General features: G+C 53.6%; 1 protein-coding gene and 2 pseudogenes across 1 annotated transcript in view; 1 reads left to right on the top strand and 2 right to left on the bottom strand.

The window, feature by feature from the left end:
* The first annotated feature begins 1387 nt into the window (after positions 1-1387).
* ENTREP2 (endosomal transmembrane epsin interactor 2) overlaps positions 1388-24132 on the top strand; it is a 79914-nt gene continuing 57169 nt past the window's right edge. Inside the window, exon 1 of the mRNA XM_039853386.1 lies at positions 1388-1433. The gene's annotated coding sequence lies outside the window, so the exon portion shown is untranslated. The remainder of the gene's footprint in view (positions 1434-24132) is intronic.
* Positions 9633-9751, bottom strand: LOC120595363 (uncharacterized; annotated as a pseudogene).
* Positions 13185-13293, bottom strand: LOC120595374 (uncharacterized; annotated as a pseudogene).

Here is a 24132-nt window from a genome sequence, read left to right as displayed (position 1 = left end):
GGGGCGCGGACGTGGGATCGGGGTCGGGAACGTCCGACATGAGGGGGCGGCGAGAGCTCTAGAGGCATCTCCGAGATGAAGCGGCGATGGTAAGAGGCCATTAATAGGAGAGCCGTGTGTAATGGGAGAGCCGTGTGTGTAGAGGGGTGCCGTGTTGAAGCCGATGTATGTGGGGAGGGAGCACAGCCTGCGATCTGTTTCTCTGGTGACCGGGGAGAAGTGTCGCGTCCGCGAAGTAGAGGCAGGAAGCAACACCAGATGGCGACATTCCCACAGAGGCGGGGAGTGCGAGGTGCTGGGGAAGCGGGGGAGGCGTTGAGTGCCGTCGGGGGTGGGGGAGCGAGCAGGATGAGTCAGGGGGTGCCCTGGGGGGTGGGAATGGGGGGGAGACTCGGCACACAGGGACGGCTGTGACTGCGCCGAAGGCCCCTGCCGGGTGGAGGGTGCGCATGTGACGTGGGGACGGACCCTCCTGGCGCCTCGTTCATGGTTTTAATTAATTAATTTGTGAATAAGGTTCAAAAATCCTCCTTATAAACGTATAAAAGTATCGCCCAGACGTTTCTGGCCGTGAGCCCGAGGCGCCCAGCGCCGGGTGTGGCAGAGGCTGTTGGCTCTAAGGCTTGGTCTTGCCCCCTGCAGAAGCGTTTGGGGTCAGCCGGCTCTGCCACCAGCGTGCTGTCCCTTCAGGTCTGGGGTCAGGCCCTTGGGGGTCCCAGGGGACACGCAGCCACGCGCCTGGCCCCCGGTCGCAGTGGAAGTCGGGTGATTTGTCCTCACAGGGGACCTCACGTGACAACACTCGAACCTGACTCACAACGGGAGTGTGGCCAGTGGAAGGTCGCCCCGTCGGAGGGTGATCCACAGCCTCCTCCTCGCAGCTCTGGTGGCCAGGGGGAGGGGGCCGTCTCCAGGGTCTGGGCTCGAGCGACCAGGAGGAGGGTCGTGGGGCACAGGTGACCAGAGGGGGACTGGCTCGGGCAGGGCGAGCGGCAGGTGCATCTTTGGACACGCTGAGGTGCAGTGCCTGGTGGACACCAAGTCGGCGGTCGGGGCAGCGCTGTGGGCTGGACGGTGACCGGGGGAGGCGGCCGTGGGCAGAAGGACACAGTGAGCCTTCCGTGCCCTCCGTGCGCAGAGTCCCACGGGGGAGGCAGGTGGCTGGGTGACAGGCATGTGGGGACAGAGGGCAGGAGCCCTGGGTGGAGGGGCACCCGGTGCCTGCGCATCCGGACGCTCCTCTCCACGGCCGCCTGTGTGGACACCACGCCGCCCTGTCACCGCCATCGCGTGCGGCCTTCGGTGGCTGCGGGCCGGGCGGCCGCCTCGCTGTGCCGGTCCGGGCGACTTACCTTCCCGCACCTTTGTCTCCCCAGGTGCTGCTGTCGGGACTTATCGGCATCGTCTCCTGGAAGAGGCCCCTGTCCCTCGTGGTAAGTGGCACCCGGCCCCGCGGTGGCCCCGTGTGAGCGCCCAGGGGCCACGGCAAAGAGGAGCCGGCTTCTTGGCGGGAGGGGAGCAGATCTTTCCAGAAGGGTGGGCGCTCGCGGCCGCCGCTGGGCACCTCGCCGGTCCCCTCCCGTGAGTGACCGCTGCGTCCTCCTTCTCTTTGGTCTGTGTCTGTGCCCCGCGAGGCCCTGCGTGAGCAAGGCCGTCCTCCTACGTGTGCACACACCGTGCGGCCGTGCACGCGTGCCCGTGCAGACAGGACGTGCTTCCCGTGTGCTCTGGTGACCGCGTCCGCGGGCCACAGGGCGACGTTTCCCGGAGCGGAAGAGGCGGTGTCACTTTGCCCTCGTGCTGGGGCGGGAGGAGGCCGCGGAGGAGGCTCCGGTTTGACGGATAATGGAAAGGCTCCTTCGTAGTCGTGGATTATTTCAGCCTCTTCTTCAAGGGCTTAGACGCAGACGTGAGGATGTGGAGCGGGTGAGAGGATGCGGGACCGTGAACAGAGCCGGACCGCGGTGAATCCCTCCCCTCCCCCGTCCCTCACCGCCACGTCCCGCAGAGGCATGGGGAGGGGCGTGCGTTCGGTGGATTTGTTGTCTCAAATACGTCAGCTCCTGCGAGAAATATTTCCTTTCTAAAGATGCCTTTTCCGTGGAGAGACGGAGAAGGAATACCTGCTTTCCAATGTCCTCGGCCTGAAAGCGACACTCGGCACTTGCATGTCGACCCCTTGGGGACGGCTTGTCCCGGGCCCCACTGGCCGGGCAGGCCCTCTCTGGCAGGCTCTGCCCGGAGTCGGCTCCCCCGGGGGACGGGGCCTTCACCGGCGGCTGGCCGTCTTTATCAGACCACATCCCTCTGTGTGACGACCACGACAGGTCCATGTTTTGATCCATTTAGCAAAAGTCACTCTCCGAACCATGACCATTGATACGGCTTCGGCGCTCACAGCAGGTGGGAGGAAAATCCACAATATAAAGATGTATTAGGATTCTCCAGAAGAACGTAACCAACGAGATGTTGGTATTATTCTGGGTAGAACTTTTTTGGTCATATTTATAGAACTCCGTTGCGATGGTTGCTTTTATGTGTCAACTTCGGAAGACCATAGGACCCAGATAATCCAGTCAAACACTAGTTTCGATGTCGATGAGAAGGTATTTTTTTTTTTAGATGAGATTAAGATTTGAATCGGTAGGATTCGAGTAAAGCAGATCACCCTTCATAATGTGGGTGGGCCTCGTCCAATCAGTTGAAGGCCTCCCCAAGACCAGCTGATGCCCCGCCCCGCACATGACCGAGATAAGCGTCTTCCTTACATTATATTATAAAAGATTCTACGTTGCACGAGATGCCAACTAGGAATCAGATTGTATAGCTATCGTTGGAAAAGTTTTTGAAAGATTTAATGCAGTATCTTGTGATTGCTTGCTTACATATCAATAATGGAAATAGAATCATGCATAATTATAGGTATTAATTTTTTTAAAAAAGGGTAAAGGAGGCCTGAGCTGGCCGCTAGATTATTTGTAACAATACTGTGGAAAGACTAATAACCATGGGGTTGAAAAAACTTGGGAGATTAATTTTATAAATAATAAATTCTTCAGAGTTTCTTTAGCACCGTTTTTTTTTTAAAGCAAACTAAATCTATTTTTAAAATCACTAACCTGTAAGAAATGAACACCATAGAGAGCCACGGCATTCTGTGTTACAGCATTTGAGGGGGCGTCCCCCTGGTCCTCGGGGACCCCGAGCTGCCTCTGGCCACTGCCGTCCTGGGGCCCCATTGTCCTGGTTACACATAGGGCTCCTAGCTTGACGGCAGCACAGACGTGTCACCGTAGTCCCCGGCCTGCAGAGAAGGGCCACCTCAGGGCTCCTCGGGGACGCTGGCCCACCCAGGTTCACTTCCCGCGGTGAATCACCGAATGCCTTCGATCTGTACATCGTGAGATTTGTCACCCGTGTCAGCAAATTGCATGGAAAAAGTAGCACATAGGCGATGTTAGGTTATTAAACTGTACGTGAGGACGAATTATCACTCGAAGGGAAACTGTGATAAGCTAAAGATGTACGATATAGACCCCGAAGCAGCCACCAAGATAAGATAGAGTCGGCTACTAAGCCAACAGAGGAAATAAATGACGTCGTAAGAAATACCCAGTTCATTCAAAATAAGGCGGAAACAAATGGAAAAAGGGAACAAATTAAAAATGAGACAGAGAGAAAAATAGCGAGATTTCGTTACCCATTGGAATGTCTCCCATCCATTGTTCTGTAAGGTCGCGTTTCATTGCTTCGTAGGGTCTCTTCACAGTGTAATCTTTTTCTGGTTTAAGCGACTAATATTTTATCTCAATCTGTTCTTCGTCTTCGACTTTTTAATGAAGTGTATTTTTTTACAGCCGGCACCGCCAGCGTTTTGTCTTGCGAAATTCGTTTTTCCCCCACGTCTGGATTTTTATGCGGCTTCTCGGGTTTTTTTCTTCTTTTACAAGATCTCTCCTGCCCCACAATTCTGACATTATTTTCCCGTGCATTTCTCGAACATTCGTAGTTTCGCCTTTAATATTTAGGTAACGGATCCCAAACTTCTTTTTCTATACGGTCTGAAGTAAGGCTCTAAGTTTATCTTTTTCAGATGGATGCCATGTCTCCGACCCCGTTTTTTTGAGCATTAAACATTTTCCCTCACATTCGATGCGTTTCTCCCGCCCCTCGCTGCTATGGGCACGAGTCTGTCCATTAAACTCTGCTTCGCGAATCTCTCGGTCCAGTTCTAAGCCAGCCCTGTGACATTTTAATTACCCTGGCTTTATAATAAGTCGCTCTTCTATTTTTCCATAATTTTCTTGGCTACCGTGCATTTTACCTTCAGCGAATTTTCGAATCAGCTTGTTAAGTTCTAGACCGATAACGATTTTGATTATATTGACTTTACCGATTGACGTGTGGGCAGGTAATACTGTGGGGATGTGTTTTCTGTTACGGTTTCTGGAAGACGTTGGCCGTCGAGCTGTCTCTAGTTACGACACACGGTGTGACCGTTTGCACCGGATCGAGTCATGTGTCCATCGGATCTTTCGAGAGGGCTTTTCTGCGGGAATTTTCTTCTCTGAGGTTCATGATCGTCTCTCTTCTCGTATTTCTCGGCCTTCCTGAGTGCGTCCTACCTGGAGCAGGGAGATAGTTCACCTGCCGTGGGCAGAAGAATCGATGCTGGAGAATTCTTAACGTCCTCCAACGTTTCCGCCCCCTTTTTTTTCCTTTCTGGGGGATTTCTTCTGTTTTAGACCTACTTCCTCCCGTTTTCTGGAGGCCCCTTCGGGCCTTAGCCGCGTCCCCTCTGTCGGACTCGGCAGCCGTGTCATTTTGGAGGGACATCTGCGTCGTTGGCCAGTCGCTCCTTTCTCGCGGCGAAGCGGCCGCGGCCTCCTTCGCGGACACTCGTGGGCGCTCGGTTGACCAGGCGCCCTCACCCCGTGTTGTCACCTCCCCCTCGCAGGTCACTTGGTCTCTTTACTCACTCATCTCATTCCTTCTTCGTGATGTTGGCAGAGGTCAGGTTTCCAGCGCCAGGCCGCGTCTCTGCCTCCCGCCGGCCACACGGGAAGATCCGGGCTGTCGCTTCTGCCCAGCTTCCCGGCTGATGCGCACGGAGCGGGCGTCAGACCTTCGGTGCTGGGCCCTTTTCAGATACCCTCAGCACTCAGTTCTCATGACACCCTCGGGGGGACCTCTCAGATCCCGCCCGAAGGCCCAGGACGGGCGGGTGGGCAGCGAGCGTGCCAGCCCAGGGCGGCAGGCGCTGGGGGCCCCTCCCCGGGTCGCTGGAGCACCCTGCCCTTTCGAGACCTTGGACTTGAACAACAGATCTCTCTGTTTTGGCTCACTGAGCCGCGAACTCGGCTTCCTGAGCAGCTCGGACCGTCTGCAGCGACACACGTTCGTGTCCGATTCATTATACCTCACGGTTTCCTTATCCAGTAGAAGCTGCCAGATAGAGGAAGGTTTGTCTCTTTCACATTTTCTTTTCTCAGAAGAAGGGGGCTCCGTGGTTTTGTCTTCATTACGGCGGGCATTTGTCATTCGTAAGCGGCGGGGAGCATCTGGCCCCGTGACCCCAAGAGTGTGGCACCAAGACCCACGGTCACACACACATTCCCCCACGGCACTGGTGGGAAAGTCCGGTCCTAGGAGTGGTGGCGGGAGGCGCTGGGAATGATGCCCACCCCCGCGTGCCCAGCCCAGGAAACCAGCCCTGCATATTTACACTCAAGTACAAATGACTCGTTTTTTATCACGGTATCATTTTTATTGGAAACCTCCAGACAGCTGATGAAAAACAATAGCTTTGCCTCTCCATTCCGCTCAGATCCGCTGTTTTGTTTTTCCCACTGCGGTGTTTAGTGCAACGTGCCGACGCCAAGGCCTCGGGACCGCGTGGTGAACGAACTTCGGCCTGGATCGGGGTTGCTCTGTTTTCCCTCTGCATCGCTATGCCGACCATCTTCCGACGCGAGAAGGCTTGAAACCTTACGCTGCATGTATTAACTTCTTTAAAAAGTGCCCCTGAGTTTTCTGTACTAATGGAAGTGTGTCCTGCTGGGCCCATCAGAATTTCAGGCCCGGTCTCTGAAAATTCGTGTACTTAGCCCTATTTTGTGGGGAGCGGGAGGGGGGAATGTACGAGTCGCTTTCACTTTCAACACGAGTCATAGAGAGCCTGGAGGGCTTTCTTTCAAGCCCGTGCATTGAGCAATGCGCAGATAGAACTTAAATAGGCTATTTACATATAGGTGAGCTAAAGGTTAATGTATTTAATGTAAATGTATTTGGCAGCGTTATTTATTCAGAGGAGTCGTTGTAAAGCCACGTCAGGGTGTCTTACGGCCGAGATCATGGCCTCGCGTCCAGAGCACCTGCTTTTTCTCGCTCAAGTGGAAGGGGAGAGCTTCGTGCGTTTGGTCCTGAGGACCAGGCACACAGGTCCTGGAAACGAGGCAGAATTTCCCTCTGCTGATAAAGCGGCTTCAGTGTCCGAAGCCACCTGTCTCGAGTATGAACATAGCGTGATATACTCGCCTTTAAATTTGCTAACAGCATTGAAACTTCATCCGATGGAAACAAACCAATGAAAGTGTCGCCTGTGGAGCCCACTTGAGGCCACGTGACGTCCAAAATGGACGTCGCTGAAATACGCATTTTATTAAAACGCGACAGGTGTTTTTTTTGTATTTGCTTGGATCACATTACCGGCCAGTTCTTTTATTTCGATCCATCAGGCGCGTTTCTAATTGAAAACATAGTAAACCGTACTTTTCGCGAGAGAAAACGAGCTTAGATGGGAGGGTTGAAACCCGTTAGAGACGCCTGACGAGCTGGCCGCGTGCTTACAAGCATGTGAGCTCGACGCGACCTGGCCGGTCGCACCTGTGGCACCTGGGGTCACCTGTGCGGGGCTCCTGCTCGCCTCTGCGTGGCAGAGGAGACTCTCAGCAAACGCGCGTTATTCCCACAGCCCCACCCGGGGACATGACTGTCGCTGGGCTGAGAGAGCTCCCGGGCCTCGTGGGGCGCCCCGACCCCCCCGCAGTGTCCCATCGCACCTCTGGGTGCGGTCCCGGCCCCTTCCCACGTTCGTCTCGAGAGGTTTACTTATGATCCACGTCCGTTGGTTAGCGTGGGGGGCGCCCCCAGCCCCCCGTGAGTTTCTCCACGAGGATAAACCACTCGGGCCTCCAGCCGTGGGCGTCTCGAGGCTCAGGGACGTCCCCAGAGGGCGGTCTGCCCGTCGCCGGCCGCCGGCTTCCTTACCCGTGTCCTGGCGCACTTCGGCAGACGGCTTTTATGTGCGTGACCCTGGGTGACAGTGCAACGTGCCCCGTGGCCGGCTCCTTGTTCTGTCTGTCCTGGGCGTGTGAAGGACACGGTCAGCCGCAGGGCTCAGAACTGTCCCGTGGTGAGGCTCGGCGCCCGCGGCCACGCTGACCCCGCAGACGACTGAGAGAGGTCGTGGGGCACTGAGCAGGCGGGCAGTGGGGAGCGGGACCCCGGTGCGTCCTGCCCTCGGGGGTCGTAGAATCTCGGTGGGGACGCGGTCGGAGCTGGAGAGCTGTGAGCAGCAAACACTGAGACACTATTGTCACGCGAAGACGTGGTTGCGACTTAGAACGTAACGCGTCGAGAAACGCATCGTACAGGGATCGTCACTCGGGGGCCCCTCGCTCCCTGCGCCCCGCACGGCGGGGTCCAGGCGCTGCAGCCGGGGACGCTCCCCGCAGGTCACAGGCCACCATGCCCCGGCGGGCGGAGACGCCTCGACCCGGCTGCTCTCAGATGGCCGGCACCTTTTGCCACGTCTCGCCTTCTCCACCGGGGCCGGAGGGGACAGACGCTGGTTCCGACGGCACCTGCCCCTGAGCGTGGGCTGCGGCCGGGCATCGGGGGACGTGGAGCGGGCCCCTCACCCTCCAGCCAGTGCGACAGCGTAAACAAACCCAGAAGCAAGAACAGGCTGCGAGGGTCCGGGAGGAAACCCAGTCGTAGAAGCTTCGGGAGAGCGGGTGGCCGCGGCCAAGCCACCCGCAGCTTCTCGCGGCCGCTCGCTGGCCTTCGGAGCAGCCCGGCCTGTGCTGGAGCATTTCTGACTCCAGGACATCGATGGGCGGCTGCCCTGGGTGGCCAAGCCCGCCCAGGGGGCCGCGTCATCCCCACGTCCTCGTGAGCCAGGTAACCGGCTCCGTGACCCCAAGGGCCACACGGACTCCGTTTGTGCCGACGGGGACCCAGACACCTGATGCTCGTGGTCTGGGGCCAGCTGTCAGAGCGAGAGGACCCGTGCCTCCTGCTGCCCATGGGGTGAGGGGCCGTCCCGGCTGGCCGTCTCACCCCGAGGAGGGACAGGGCGACCCCTTAACTGAGAGTGGGGAGCGTGACCAGCGACACACTCGCCGTATGCTTTGCTATCCCGACAATGTCGCCCATCGTTGAGGACGGGTCTCGCCAACTCCACAGCCTTCTGTTTATCGAAATCTGTCAAAGCACGTGTCACGCACAGGACACGGAGACTCCAGTGTCGTCTCTTCGTGACGGTTCTCGTCTGACGCCCACCCGAGAAGCCCCTGCCTCTCCCAGAAGGCCTTGCTCTCTCACGGACCCCCTTTCGTTTGGAGTCTTCACGTCCTCCTAATAGAAAAAAGTCATTAAGGAAAAAATGTCTAATACGCTGAGGTAGCTCTAATAGAAGAAAAGTAATAAATGCAGCGTGTCTCGACTCAAAGGCGTATTTTTTTTTTTTCAGAAGGGAGGCAATTACTATTATAAAGATAGAGCATTAGACAAATTATTACGGCTGAGGAGTGTGTGATCTGTCTGTCTGTGGCACAGTTCATTTTAAAAGTATTACTGAGCATACAAATCATAAGATTAAAATGCTGAACTCTGCTAATTGAAAGTGAATTTAATATGCTGTTCTGAGGAGCCGTCTCTACTCGTCCAGCTTTAAAAATATAGGCTATTAGTGATCAGACTTTCTTTCAAATGCCCAGCCCCTTTTAATGAAGAATATTACTCACGGACCTTGTCTTTGATCCCTGAATACTTCTACGCTGTCACATAAGTAATGGCAATCTTGGGACATCCGTATTTTACCCTGATTGTTACGGGCACGGACGCCACTTGTCATAGGTTTCGATATTTATTAAAATATAAAAACTCTGATGAGGAATGAAAGAAGGCACAGGTTTCAGATCGGATCGTTTCGCCGTATTCACGTCGTGTGGTTCGACCATTGACAGAAAAGTTGAAATTGATCGAAGACCGCGCTGTCGAGACGACGTGATCTAGGGACGCAGGGTAGTTTTTAGGGTCCGTTACACTGACGGACTCGGGGGGAAGACAGAAACCATCCGCCTTTCTTTCACGTGTGGCCAAGCGCGGCTCCTGTGGTTCGACCCGCCGCGTGAGTGACGCCGTGGATGACAGGGAGCCTGGCAGGTGTGGGGACGCAGCAGAAAAACCCGCGGGATCCAGCCCCACGCCCGCCGCGCGCCTCCTCGTTCTCTGCTCTGCGATCCGTAGTGACGTCGTCCACGGCAGCTCTGTCTCCATCAGCCTCTCATTTCCATCGCTTCTTGCTCTGTTTGGATTTTCTGTTCCTTTTTTTTTTTTTTTTTTTTCGCCTACAGCACCCGGTCTTCCTAGGTGGTCTCCCATCCAAGTCCTCACCGGGCCCGACCCTGCTTAGCTTCCAAGATCAGACGGGATCGGGCTCGTTCAGGGTGGGGTGGCCGTAGCCCGTGGACCGTGGCTCCACCGGGGCGCGAACCCAGGACCTTCTGCCCTATGGAACCACGTCCTTGGGTTTTACGTTCTTAAGTATATCAGTGTTCGTTATTTGTGGATCCCATCGCTTCGTTAACGTCAGGCGGTCTTGTCCTGATGAAGTGTTTTATTGTCTTGCAATCCACTCCGTCTGCAGTTAAAGCACCACCCTCGTTTGCCTTCCGTCCGCGTCTGCTCGATCTCTTGGCCTGTGATGCTTTCCGCCATTTCTCTATGATGCTTTCTTTCAGGTGTGTCTCTTACGCACATCGATCGTCTTAAACTACGGAAACTTGATTATGAAATCGCTTCTTTATTTCTGAATTATGTCGGTTACTCTTTTAATCTTTCTGTTTCTACGTGTCTCGTGGATACTTCTGATTTTTATTCTTTTTATTCTGTTTCTCCCCCTCTAGAAATGCTACATTCAGCGGTGCTTAACGTTACGTAAGTCTTTAAAAGGCGGATGCCTAGGGTTTTAATTCTGCTTCCAAGTACGTTTCAAATATGTTTCACCCTTTCAGTTTTAAGCTATGGAATACGTATCCATAAGCTAAAATGTTATTAAACTTTAACATACGACTCTTACAGCTTGGAATGTAGTAAAGCGATGACGCGTCATCTTCACGCGAACAACCGTCACCCCGGCTGTCACGCTGAGGCGTGTCGGTCGCCCACGCTGAGCCCCAAGTTCATATGTACCTGTCCCTCGATAACGTATGATTTTTCTCTGCTTTGAACTTAGCGGAAGCGGATCCCACTCTGTATTCTTCTACGGCTGGCGTTTCTCACGCGGCCTGACGTGTGCGGCTCATCCACGTTGGTGCGCGTGGCGCCGATCGGCCACTTGTACTGCGGGTACCGTGTTCTGTCACGTGACTAACAGACAGCCGGGCAGCTGCTCCCGTGAACGGAGCGGCCGAGAAGGTTTCGATGCCAGCTTCGTGTCTGAAGGCGCGTCCAGCCTTTCCGTGCGGTCACTGCGGGTGCCCGGCGCTGTCTGCGTTTCCCCCAGGACTTCACGGGGCGTGACCTCAAAGGTCGCCGTTCGGAGGGCGGAACCGGGCCCCACGGTCTCGCTTACGTTTATCGTCTTCCTGGCGACACCGGCCGGCTGTGCACCTGCCCCGGCCGTCGTGGGCCGCTGCGCTTCATCCTCTGTCTCACGTGGGTTTCTGTGCTTCGCCCGTTTTTATCGTTTTGTAGTTTTCTTACTGGTAAAAGTCCTTCGATTTTACCTTCTGGAGGCTGTTTGCTCGCCACGTGGAAACACCGCTTTCCACGCTCTGACATCGTTGCACGTTCTTTATGGCGGTTTCGACGGATCGGTCCCTTTCACGGCGGTCCATTTTCGCGCGTGTGCGTGGATGCCTTTTATTAGGACATCTTTCCCGGAGTCACGGCATCGAGACGGCTGAAGAGGAGTTTTCTGCCCTCTTGCTGGCATAGATTCCGTCGCGTCAGTGGGGACAGCTTCGCCTCACCACCCGTCCCGTCCTCCCGGCCCAGGCAGAGCACCGAGTTACGCTGCGCAGCCTGGGGAGGGGGCACAGGCTGGAGCGACAGCCGCCGGGGCTCTTGGGGCGTCAGAGCAGCGTGGGTCCCACAGACAGCATTGCTGACTTCTCAGGAAGCCTGTCCCCGAGCTGCTGGGGCGGCCTTACCTGCGGATCCCCCCAGCTGGCCCACGCGCACCCCTAGTACCCCGCACACCTCACCCCCACACACCCTCACCCTGCGGCTGACTCCCTATACGTGCCTCCCAGGGTGGTGGGTGCAAGACTTTGCAGACAGCTGGCGAGCACGTGCAGAGAGCCGGCCCGACTCCGGGGCAGGGAAGAAACACGCAAACTGAGCATTCGGCACCACCCGAGGGGAAGGAAGATGGGGCCGTCAGCACCCAGAATGCTTTGCAGGATCAAGAGAAGGCGCTCGGCCTTAAGAATTACCCCAGAGAGGAAGCAAGAAGTGTGGGACAGGTGTCTTCCTAGTAAAGGTCTGAGACGGCCTCCAAATACCTATCAGGTGACAGGAGATTTTCTCTCCCGAAGCCAGTCAGTGAAAACAGGAAGGGGTGACACCTTCCTCACGTGCAGAGTCCGCAGTGCAAGACTTCAAGGAACATGAAAAATCAGAGAACATGACACCGCCCGAGGAACACAATCATTTTTCAGTAACTCACTCCTAAGAAATGGAGAGCCGCGAATGGCCCGATAAAGGATTCGGAATCATTGTTTTCAGAAAGTTCAACGAGCTACAAGGAAACATAGAAAGACAAGTCAACAAAATCGGAAAAATAATACATGAAAAAATGAGATGTATAACAGAGAAAAATCATTTAAAAAAAAAAACAAAGGGAAATTCTGGGGCAAAAGAATACAATTGATGAAATGAAGAATGCAGTAGAAAGAATTAACAGCAGATCAAGTAAAAAAAAGAATCTGTGAATCTAAAGATAGGTCGTGGGAAATTTTCTAGTCAGAAGAGGACGAAGAAAAAAGATCGAAAAAGAGTAAAGAAAGCCTACGCGAATTATAAACACCAAAGGAGAAAGAGTCTGTGTTATTGGAATCCCAGAAATGGAAGAGAGCGGGAAATAGGCAGAAAGCTTCTCGAAAGAAATAATGGCTGAGGATTTCCCAAATCTGGCGAGTTCAGTTTGTGAAACTCCTAAGTCCCCCAAAAGTTTCAACCCAATGAGGACTTAACATTATGTTAAAATTGGCGAAAATCAAAGACAAAGAGAATTTTAAAACGGAAAAATAACGATTCCTCACGTACGAAGGAAAGCCCACGTCTGCAGAAACCTCACAAGCCAGAGACGGGGTGATATATTAAAAGGGCTGAAAGAAAATACCTCCAACCGAGAACTCTTCCCTGGCAAAGTTGTCCTTCATAAATAAAAGCGACAGAAAGGCTTTCCTAGAGAAAAGCGGGAGGCTACACCATCTACGTTTCTGTAAACCCTCTCTGTGCCGTTTGCACGGTGACAGAATCGCCCGAGGACGCGTTCGTCAGAACGTGGCCCTGTCGCTACGTGGCCCGTGACCGCAATGAATCAAGAGATTGAGGCATAATCAGAAATCTCCCAGGAAAGAAAAACCAGGACCAGACAGCTTCGCTGGTTAATTTCACCAAACGTTTAAAGGAGAATTAACTCCATTCCTTCTCAAACGTTTTATTATTATTATTATTATTATTATTATTATTATATTTTGGTTTTGATCTGTAGTTGGAAGTTTTCCTAAATGTATTTGTCCATATTCTTCCAAAGTCATTATAGTATGTTAAAGATAATTGATCATTTTATTTTTTTTAATTTTGTTTTGGGCGCGGCAACCCTTGGTTGACCTCACAGATTGCAAAGACCTCGTCAGCTTACAATCTCTTATTCTTCCTATTTTTTACGCCTACAGCACCCGGTCTTCCTAGGTGGTCTCCCATCCAAGTACTCACCAGGCCCGACCCTGCTTAGCTTCCGAGATCAGGCTTGTTCAGGGCGGCGTGGCCGTAGACTTTCTCAAAGTCTTAAAAAAAAAAAATCAATGACAAGGGAACACTCCAAACTCATTTTACAGGGCCAGCATTATTCCGATTCTAAAGCCAGATAAAGACAAGACAAGAAAACTATAGGCCGATATCCGTGATGAACACAGATGTAAAAACTCTCAACAAAATACTAGCGGCTACCAACGGAAGGGCCGGTTGGGCTGGCGCACGGTGACAGGCAGCTGGCGTGTGGAGGACGGACGCAGACAGACAGGCTCATCAATGGCAAAGTGATGAGTGAGTTAGTAAATCTGTCAGGTGATGAATGAGCGGATGACAGGCTTGGGTCTGATGACAGACAGAGACCACGTGAGAAAGGCAGCCAGCGAAGACAGCAGCAGACTTGAAAACATACTACGATAAGCAGGGAGAAGTCACGTGACTGGTCGCCGTATCCGATCCGCTTTGGCAACTGTTAATAGCACGGCCACACTTCCATCAAAAACACTCAGACTGTAAGCGACGTGCTCACGGCTGTCAAGAGGGATTTGCGTCGTGTGCCTACACTTGCCAGCTGTCACCCTCTCCATCCCTGTGAATTTTCACCTTTAAAACGGCAATAATGACAACAGGACCTTCTGTCTTTCCATAAGGGGGTCATTGGAGGATTGAATTCCGTGTGAAATTCTTAGTACCTGACACATAATAAGGAATGAAGAAATTAATTAAGTACAAGGCTTAGAACTAGGATAGAAAGAACTCCTTTAGCTTGATAAAGCGTATCTACCAAAAAGAAAAATACCCACTTATATTATATGCTCTCTGTTGTTGGTATTGTTAATCATATTGTTATTATTACTTATAATTCTGCATTTCTGTTTGCTTCTTGGAGTATAAACTTCTATCTTACACATCCTCGGTGTCTGCATCGGTGTGTGGATTATCCGAACAGTTCCCACTTCGGTAGAATAAATTAAATACCGATGAGCTCCCTTATCTCTTACCGAATGGGAGTGAGCATTGCAGACTTTTCGGGGCAGGTCGGGGGGCTTCTAGGTTCTTTTTTCTTTTTTAATTTTTCAGAGCTTAGATTTCCAACATAACGAACACGAGTTCAATTCAAATTTCCGTTTGTAATTGTTAATTAAATAAATGCATTAATCCACAGAAAGAATAATTTAAGTAAGATTAAAAGAAAAATAATGAAATCAAAATTTCAAAAATGATAGCAAGTCAAAACACCCAAAAATTCTCTGGAAAGAGTTATAAGTACATACATCTCTGTTATAGATTAAGATAAAACAGAGAATAGAAACATGAAAAAAAAAAGGAATAGACCAACATAAAGAAGGGATTTTAGACATTATATGATAATTAGTAACTTTATACAGATATATTTGGAAATTTAATTGTGTTTATCATTCATAAATTATATAAAGAGTCAAAATTAATGTAAGAAGAAATAGCGCCCTGATCATCCCAGAGAAATCACCATTGAAGAACGCAGAGTCCAAATTCTCCGTTCCCTGGCAGACATCAAGCTGAGACAGCAAAACTAAGAAGCTAATTGAAGGAAGAGGAGAAAACTACTCAACTTATTTTATTAATCTGGTTTAACACAGAAGCACGGAGAGAGGAAAAGATCATTATAAGAAAATTTCACTAACGAGTATAGATGTCAAAAAAAATCACAGCGAATCCATTCTAGGAATTTATATGAAACCGCATTACGACTCAAATATAGTTTATTTTAGGCAAGAAAGATTGGATTAACTTAAAATCTGTCAATCCACCATATTAAAAAGTTAAAGACGATGAGCCATATAATTTTCTCAGTAAATGTTGCAAAAGCATTTGACTGAATTCATAATAAAAAACTAATCGTAGAAAACTAAGATCGAAAGGAACTCCTTTAACCTGATAAAGTGTATCAAAAAAAAAAACAACTATAGCATATGCTAGATCGAATGTTCTAAATGTTTGATATTAAACTGGGAACGATTCAAGAATGGCCGCTGTCGTCAAGGCTCGGTTTTGTCTTGGCGACTGTAGCCAACGCGATTAGCCAAAAAAAGAGTGAATCACAAGTAAAAGAATTAAAAAGGGGGAAAAAAATAATTACCTTTATTCACAGACCGATTATCTTCGTAGAAAATCCAGGAAAATCTATAAGCTGTTAGGACCAATGAGAAGGTAAAATATCAAATTATAGAGACAAATAGCCTTTATATATAGTAGCACAAAAAAGTTTTTAATGTGGTTATATTCAAAAAAGTAATTCAAAGCTATGATTACATTTAATATAAACACGGAAGACCCGTACCGAGGGACACGAAAGTCCTGATTAATGCCGGGGGAGCAGAGTCCAGGCAGGGAAGCTTGGTGTCAGAGAGGGCAGTCCTTCTAAGTTCACCCCGAAACCCAGGATCTCAAGGCGACTTTGCATGTGTGTGAAACTTGATAAGCTGCTCCTCGGTCTCCTACAGGAAAGTAAAGGTCCAGGGATGGCCACCCCAGCTTCCAGGTAGACCTGGCAGGTGAGCGCAGGTGAGCACAGGTGAGTGCAGGTGAGCGCAGGTGAGCCTCAGTCTCCCAGACGCTGAGATTTGTCACAGCGCCCTGATCATCCCGATGGCGTGGTGTTGGTCCAGGGATAGCCGGGTATATTGGGGTGCAGGATACAGAGCCTGGAAACAGACCGAGGAACGCCAACGTTGGGCTTGTCCCAGAAACGATGTCACTTACATTGGCGGGACAGGGACGGACAACTATTCAGTAAAATCCGTGAGTACAGCTGGCCACCCACCCCCGTGGCTAAGGGACAAGGTGAGGACACAGAATGCGCAGGTAAATTCCACATGGCTTTAAAGGCTTAAATTTGAAAACTAAAACCAGACAAAAAGCGTAAAGAAAGGATGCACCATCGAGATAAAAATATGAAGACGAAAAGGATTCTGTGCTTCAGAAAAATGCCGCGAAGGCCACAGATGAGCCAGGCTGGGCGAAGGTGCCGGACGCGCGTTCCAGAAAGGGCTGGCGACAGGTTAACAGAGGCGACAGGTTGACAGGCGCAGAAGTCGGCGGGAAACTAGGCAGAGCCTGTCCCCGAGGTCGCTCTCCTCCGCCCCCTCCCCCGCCCCTGCCACCGGCCTCAGGGGCGGAACTTCCAAGACTCGATTTCACCTTTTCTGGTGGCTCCATCCGTGTCACCGGGGAGCGTGACTCCTGCCATGTCGGTTGAGCATCTTAGCCCAGCCATCGCTCGAGCTGGCGCTGGCCCGGTGGCGGAGGGGCCCCCCGGGCAGCTGCACGCCGTGCTCATGTGCGCTGTTGGTGGCCTCCAGGCCGAGAGAGACTGGACTGAGACCTCAGGTCCTTGATCCGTCAGCTGGAGACCACCTACCTGTCTTCACACCTGCTTTCGTACAGTGAGTAGATCAGTGTGGCCTTCTCGTTTGAAAAGTCGCATAAAATAATGACGTGTGCGTAGCCCAGTCAGGAGCATTTGTGTGTCTTACTTCAGGGACCTTTGCCTCCTGTCAGGGGTGACAGGGCCCCCGGCGTCTGCGGAGCGCGGGAGACGGTCCCCGTGCGGTTATTCTGGGCTGGTGCGCCGTGGAGTAACCGTGTGTTCACCGTGCGTCTGTCGTCGTGGAGGAAGCTGACGGTCCTCTTCCTGTCCCCGACGGCTCGGGGTCGTTCCCAACTCGTGCGGCCATCTGCGTGGCTGGTTCGCACTCGGTTTGCCAGTGCCCGTGTGAGCGAGTTCCACGCACGAAACGTCAAAAGCCCGAACTCGCGTATTCGTGATCGACGCCGCTCCGTATGCAGTGTGGCCCAGGCACTTGGCCGGATAAACGGCTGCACCTGTTCTAACCGCAGCATCAACCTGGGTTTCCCAGTCGGACGTAAAACCGAGTCTCCTGCTTTGACTGGTTCGATACGGAGGTGCGCGTTAGGGTTGGCGTTTGGGGCACGGCGTGGGAAGGAGAGCATCTTCTGGCATCTTCTGGCATCTTCTGGCATCTTCTGGCATCTTCTGGCGGTAGCAGGTGTCGCAGGGCAGAGGGCTTAGTGCTGACCAAGTGACAGAACCTGAGGAGCTTTCTGGAAGGTCCAGGAAAGGTCCAGGAAAGCGGACACGGCTGTAAGCAGCCGCAGCCGACCACCCGACTCCAGGCGTGGCATCGGTGACGCACGCGACCAACGGGACGACGTCGTGGCTGCACGTCGCCCCATCTCCCGGGCCCTGCCCCCCACCTCGAGGTTTGGTTCGTTGTGGCCACAGCGGATGCCATTCGACCCGAAGCTCCTCGATCACGTCTGAGATGTCGAATGATCTTCATAGCTAACGTTAAAATATTTGCTCGGAGGTGAGTTCACAGTTATAGGCAAAGAAAAAATTCACTATTGATTTCTAACTTACGCCGTTTAACGGACAGGAGGCATTTTTTCCAGTTTGTCTTTAGATTTCTACTTAATTGTGTCATTTTCCTCGCCAGTCGCATCGGTGTCATTGAGGAAGGGGGTCGGGCATCAGGGAGGCAGCAGTGGGCGGAGCCTTGCCTGTCACTTGGATCACGTTCACCTGCCCAGGGCTTTTCCTGGAAGGGCCGAGCACAGCTCGGGTGTCAGGATGGAGATCGAGCTGGCGGGGTGAGCTGCTGCCCTCTCGGGCTAATGGTTTGCCCGGTGGGGAGTCAGACAGAAAACAAGACGCCAACAAGTCAGTCAGGCCCCACGTGACGAGCGCTCAGAGGCGCCGGGAGGGCAGAGGTGACAGCGAAGGGCTGAGGCACAGAAGCCCTGTGATGACGAGGGCTTGGGGTGGTTTCAAGACCTGGACATCCAGGAACTGCGCCGTGCTCTGGCTGCTCTGCCCGGACCTGTTCCAGGCGACGAGCAGAGCTCAGTGTCACCCCAGCCCGCCCTTCCGCCGGGCCCCCAGCCCCTGGCACCTGCTAATGCCACCTCTCTCTCTGTGTCGGGTCCAGACCTGCTTTGCTGTTACTCTCGCCCGCAACGCTGATTCCCGCATTTCTGTTCCTGGCCCGTAACCTAACCTTAACCCATGGTGGGCAGCCCCCTGGGGGCAGGTGTGTCGCTGTCCCAGCCCTTGGAAAGCCCATGTTACTTACTGCTCGCACTCAAATACGAGTCAAGTCTCAACACCAAACAGCTTACAGTCTGACAGGAGGGAGCAGACGGACAGACGAGCGTCGTCAGGAGTCACAAATTACAAACGAAGTGGGTTTCTGCGGAGGCGAGTTTGCACATTCACGGGGGACTTTGTACGTCTCAGCTACCTGTTCTCATCGCTGGCACGACAATCTCTGGATCCACCTGGAATCTCCTAGAAACAGCCGCAGCACTGACGTGTGTCGCGTGACATCCTCTGACTTTGCAGTTATTGAGAGACGCAGGGCGGCTTGAGCCTGAGAGGCTGCCAGTTTTTCGCACGAAATTTTTGGGCAGTCGCGATAAAAGGTTCTCTTCGCTCGGACTGAGGGGGAGACTTCCAGACGGTAGCCTCCAAAACGTCACCTTGAAATAGCCGGGCCCCTGGTGGCGCAGGCTTGGGGCGGCTCCGGCAGGAACCTCGAAGAGTGTAGAATGAGATCATAACCGTGAGTCTCCTCAAAGTGACAGTCCCAGGCTGGAGGTGGCAGGGGGACCACTCAGCACGTCATCTAAGAAGTGTCATAAAAATCCACTTCGAGGGACCAGAAACAATAAAATGCATCGAAGAAAACATGGGAACTAAACCCAAGGCCCTTGGACTGAAAGAGGATTTTATGAATTTGACCTCGAAGGCAGGGGAAGTAAAAACAAAAATAAATGAACGGGACCACATCGAACTAAAAAGCCTCTGCTCAGCAAAAGAAACCGTCAACGAGGTGAAGAGACTTATGGGAAAATATATTTGCAAGCAACGCCTCCAATAAGGGCCTAATATCCAAAATATACAAAGAACTGATATGACTCAATAACAACAAAAAAAACAAACGATCCAATCAAAAAATGGGCAGAGGCCCTAACAGACACTTCTCCCTGGAGGACATACAAATGGCCAACAAATACATGAAATGATGCTGCACATCGCTAGCTATCAGGGAAATGCAAATCAAAACCACAATGAGACACCATCTCACACCTGTTAGAATGGCTGTCATCAACAGGACAATGATAACAAAGTTTGGGGAGCTTGTGGAGAAATAGGAACCCTCATACACTGCCGGTGGGACTGCAAATTGGTACAGCCACTGTGGAAAAGAGTATGAAGCGTCCTCAAAAGACTAGGAATTGATCTCCCATATGATCTGGCAATCCCTCTATTGAGTATTTACCCCAAAGACTTGGAAAACTCATATCTGAAAAGATATTTGCACACTGATGTTCATAGCAGCACTATTCACGGTGGCCAGGACATGGAAGCAACCAAAGTGCCCTACGATAGATGATTGAATGAAGAAGCTGTGGCACAGATATACAATGGAACATGACTCAGCCATAAGAAGAGATGACATACTGCCATTTGCGACAACATGGATGGACCTCGAGATGATCCTGCCGAGTGAAATAAGCCAGACAAAAAAAAGTTGAAAGCCACATGACATCACTTATATATGGGATGTAAACCTAAAAGCAACAGAGGAACAGGACAGACAAACAGACCCTCAGGGACACGGACAATGGACTAGGGGTGACCAAGAGAGAGTAGGGGTGGGGGAGGAGGGTGAGAAGATGAGCAGGGCGAAAAAAATTTAAATCATTTCTTCAATTAAAATAATGAATGAATGAATGAATGAATTTGAAAATTTTTTTGAAAACTAAAGGCAAGTTTAAAAAAAAAACAGTCCGCTCCGAGGGGCTCCTGTCCCCGAAGCGTGGGGTGCACCGTCAGCAGCGAGGTTGCTACCCGCGCCCCGCCCGGCGTCTGCTGTCACCACCACGCCCCGCGTGTCCTCCCCCCAGGCAGCCGGTGCGGCCCGGGGGTTCGCGGGCTCCCCCACTGCGTGCCGCGCTGTGGGGGGCGCCAGCCCAGGGTGCCGGGCCCCTGGCTGCCGCGGCAGGCAGCAGAGGGAACATGGAAAGCAGGGGCGGCTTTGTCCGCACAGAAGCCACGTCCGTCTCTCGCCAAGAGAAACCGCCTCCACCTTGGCGGAGTTTGGCGTCCGCCGTCGGGGGCCTGAAGTCCTGGGCCGGGAGGGTCCCCCGGGGGCTCTGGGGGGCCTTCCCGGCTCTCCCCTGCTGCTGGCACTTGCGGGCGGCCTCGGTGATCTCGGCCGCCTCTCTGCCTTCGTCTTCGTGCAGCCTGTCCCCCAGGACCCCTGTGTGTCCGGGTGTGACACATCGTCTCCCTTCCCTCATCAGTCACCTGTCAGTGGGGTTAGGGCCCAGGCGGTCCCCCACAATCTCGTCTCGAGAGCCTCGGCGTAGGCACGTCTGCGAGGACCCTGTTTCCATCCACGGTGGCATCTGTAGGTGCCCAGGGCGAGGGCTGGGACGTACCTTTCGGGGGACACAATTCAACCGCCAGGACGAAGGCGTCTCCCACATTTGACGTTGGCCGTTCCCCCCGCCCCCCGCGCCCCTGACCCCGCTTCTCCTCGTCTTTACTCGAGTACTCACCTGGCGCGAATGGCGCTGTGCGATGTTGCTCAGGTGACACAGGCTGGCCGGGAGCATCTGCGTGAATTCTCCCCGGCCCACGAGGGTTCTCTCGACGTTCAGTCCCCTGCGCTCAGGGTCCCTGCGGCTCACTTACTGGTTTCCTTCATCGCCACGTCCCCGAGCCCCGTGCCTGGCACATCGAGAACACGCCGAAGTATCTTGGGGCTACGTGGGTGACCTCAGAATCCAGACCCTTGAAGCTGATCTTCTGCCGCCCCGGTGCGAGGTTGGACCGCCACCCGCCCGCTGAGCCTGTCCGCCTCTTGGTCCACTCAGTGGTGGGACCGTATTCCCCACCTGTCTAGGGCGGTGGCCTCTGTAAAGGTGTCGAAGCCGGCTCTCCCCGCCTCCCGCCAAAGGTCGGTGACATGGCACAGAAAGGTCGGCCCTGTCGGCGACGCAGCGGAGCGTCGTGCGGCCCACGCCGAGCCTCGTGGCGGCGGCGGCAGCCGGCGCTGGCTCCCCGCGAGCCCCTGGACCAGCCTCGCGTGGACGCTCACCCCACGCCCTCGCGTCTGTCCATCGTGGCAATTTTCTTCCAGTAAAAATTATTTTACTGCAGCAGGAGTTTAAAAAATTTTTGATCCATTTTAAAACGAAGTCCCAAGTCACTTTGCGTTTCTGCGTACGCGTGGGATATAAAATAACGCCTTCGTGTAGGAAAAAAAAGAGAAAAATGATCTAAATTTAAAAATTAAGAAGCCATGTGTAAGGTGACAATGATTCCTTCTCTTGGAAGTCTGGGGACAAGGAGGACCGGTTTCAGCCTGTTTACACTGAGCCCTTCAGATGGCGTGTGTGCGGGGCCAGCTGAGCTGAATCGAACTTTTCTGGGCGCCTTAAATAACTTGTTCCAGATAGATTGGATGCAGATCAGAAGCGATCATGTTCACGCTTGGCACATGGCTTGCAACTCCAGCTTACGGCCAGATAAGCTGGGAAAGGCTAGATTTGATCAGAATTGTCACCTAAAGTGTGACTCATCCCTGTTGGAGTTAGGCTCTGTCACTTTAGTATGTGGTCAAGGATTTTCTGAAGGTTACAGCGTCTTTCAAGGAAAATATTTACTCAATCGTGACGCCTTAAGTCTGGGTCCACACAGAGCCATGAGCCTTCGTCGAAGGTGACGGGAACGTGACATGAGGAACTCGGACGTCAGCAGAAGCGGCTGCGTGAAGCTTGATCATGACTTTCCACGTCTTTCCCAAAACTGTTCTCTACAATAAGGAGGGTTTTAGTCAGTGCAGATAGGCGACTTTAAGGGGCTGAATTTATGGAGAAATGGGCACCCACGACTCAGTACGAATAGGCGACTTTAAGGGGCTGAATTTATGGAGAAATGGGCACCCACGACCCCCACACACACACACACACACACGCGACATCTGTCCCTTTGTCTGTCCTATCGGAGGCACCTGGAGAGAAGCAGCAGCGAGCAGTCTGCACCTCTGCTGCCGGGTCTGTGTGCGTTTGATGGATGAACAAGGGGCCTCACGTTGAGTGAATGATTGGACACGAGCTGCGGAAGCTTGAAACGGGAGCGATGGTTTTTGCAGGATTTTGGGACTTTGCCACAAACCGATCTCTCACGGGCGTGATGTCCTCAGCCACGTGGACATCCGCGGCTGCCGTCTATTTTTATTTTTTTAACAAATTAGCAACGTTCCAGGGAACAGACGTTGAGTGGGAGATGGAGCAGCTTCCCAGGATAGTAACTGGTTCTCTGTTCCAGACGTCGTCACGGCTTTGGAGCTGTCAGACGCGACAGCTCCGGGGGGCGGCGCTGCCTCCTCCGCCCCCCCTCTCCGTGTGCTTGGAGCAGTTCGGGGCGAAGGGACCTCGTTCCGCTTCCCCAGTGAGGCCGCAGACACGTTTGATCGGAAAAGTGTACCTTTCTTCTCAGAGGTCACACACCGTTGGTGGCGCTGGGGCCACCGCTGCCCGGCCCCAACCCCCCGCCCCGCAGGCGTGCATCTGGGCCCTGCCACCCTGCGTGCATCTGGGCCCTGCCACCCTGCGTGCATCTGGGCCCTGCCACCCTGCGTGCATCTGGGCCCTGCCACCCTGCGTGCATCTGGGCCCTGCCAGCCTGCTCGGGGCCCCTGTCCTACGTTGTCTGTGGAGGAAGACACCAGACCTGTTAGCACCAGACACTGGCCAGCCCACCATGTCCTCTGTGCGGCTCTGTCACGAGGCTCCCTGCGTGGTCCCCACTAACCGACCTGGACCCGGCCCAATCGGCAGACCCCGGTTCCTCCCACGGAGCCCACGGAGACGCCTCCCCAACCCCCAGGCTGCCCGTGGGGGGCACGACACCTGGTACACGCACTGGATCGCTCAGGGGGTGGGTGTCATCAGCCTCAGCGGACGGTTAAGGAAAATGACCCTCAGTGATTTTTACCGTCATTTTGGGGAAGGTTGCAGAAATATGGCGATTTTACTGTCTTCTTCTGGTCTGCACGGTCGCATCTGATTGACAGTTTCCCGCTGTGACCGTGAGCGCCACCGAACGCCACGGGGCGGAGCCCGCGCTTCTGGGTGGCGCCACGGCCACGGCACGAGACTGTCCCCGGTCCTGCGGGTGTAGGCGTGCGTCCCCAGGGGGACCTCGCACACGGCGTGGCGGTTACGCCCTCGCTGGACGGAGAAGGGAAACAGACCCTGGAGGGCGGAGCAGTGAGCGGCCAGCGCAGCAGGTGGCCGTCCCCTCACGCCGACTGCGAGGGCAGCTGTGGCCGCCGGGTCAGAGGCCCACCCTGCCACCGACCTCGGGGACCTCTCCGTGGCCTGCCACCTGTGTCTCTGCATTGTGTGCCCCTCCCCCCACACACACACAGCGATGTGACTTACAAGCGTGACCAAGCACCAGGGCTGGGACCGGGTGTCCGGCCCCCTCCCCCGCCCACCGCCCTCCCCGGCTGAGACGTGGGAGCCATTTCTGTCCCCTCCGTGTGTTAAGCGGGGAGCATCCTCCTGCCCGGCGCCCGCCCTCGGCTGCTGCTTCCACTGAGCGAGTTGAGACCGAGCCAGTCGGCCGTAAACACCTGCGTGACACCCCCTTCTTCGACGGCTGCAGGAAATGTGTAATCACAAAATAATTTTCTGTGCCCCGCATAACTTAGAAAATGTTTCCCCGTGACACGGGATAACTGGACTCTGCACGTCAGACGCACGGCCTCAGGCCTGGCCTTG

This window comes from Pteropus medius, unplaced genomic scaffold (genome assembly GCF_902729225.1).
Source record: "Pteropus medius unplaced genomic scaffold, Ma_sr-lr_union100, whole genome shotgun sequence".
Lineage (NCBI taxonomy): Eukaryota > Metazoa > Chordata > Mammalia > Chiroptera > Pteropodidae > Pteropus > Pteropus medius.
The sequence above is the reverse complement of the archived record's forward strand: the minus strand, read 5'-3'. Positions and strand labels throughout refer to the sequence as shown.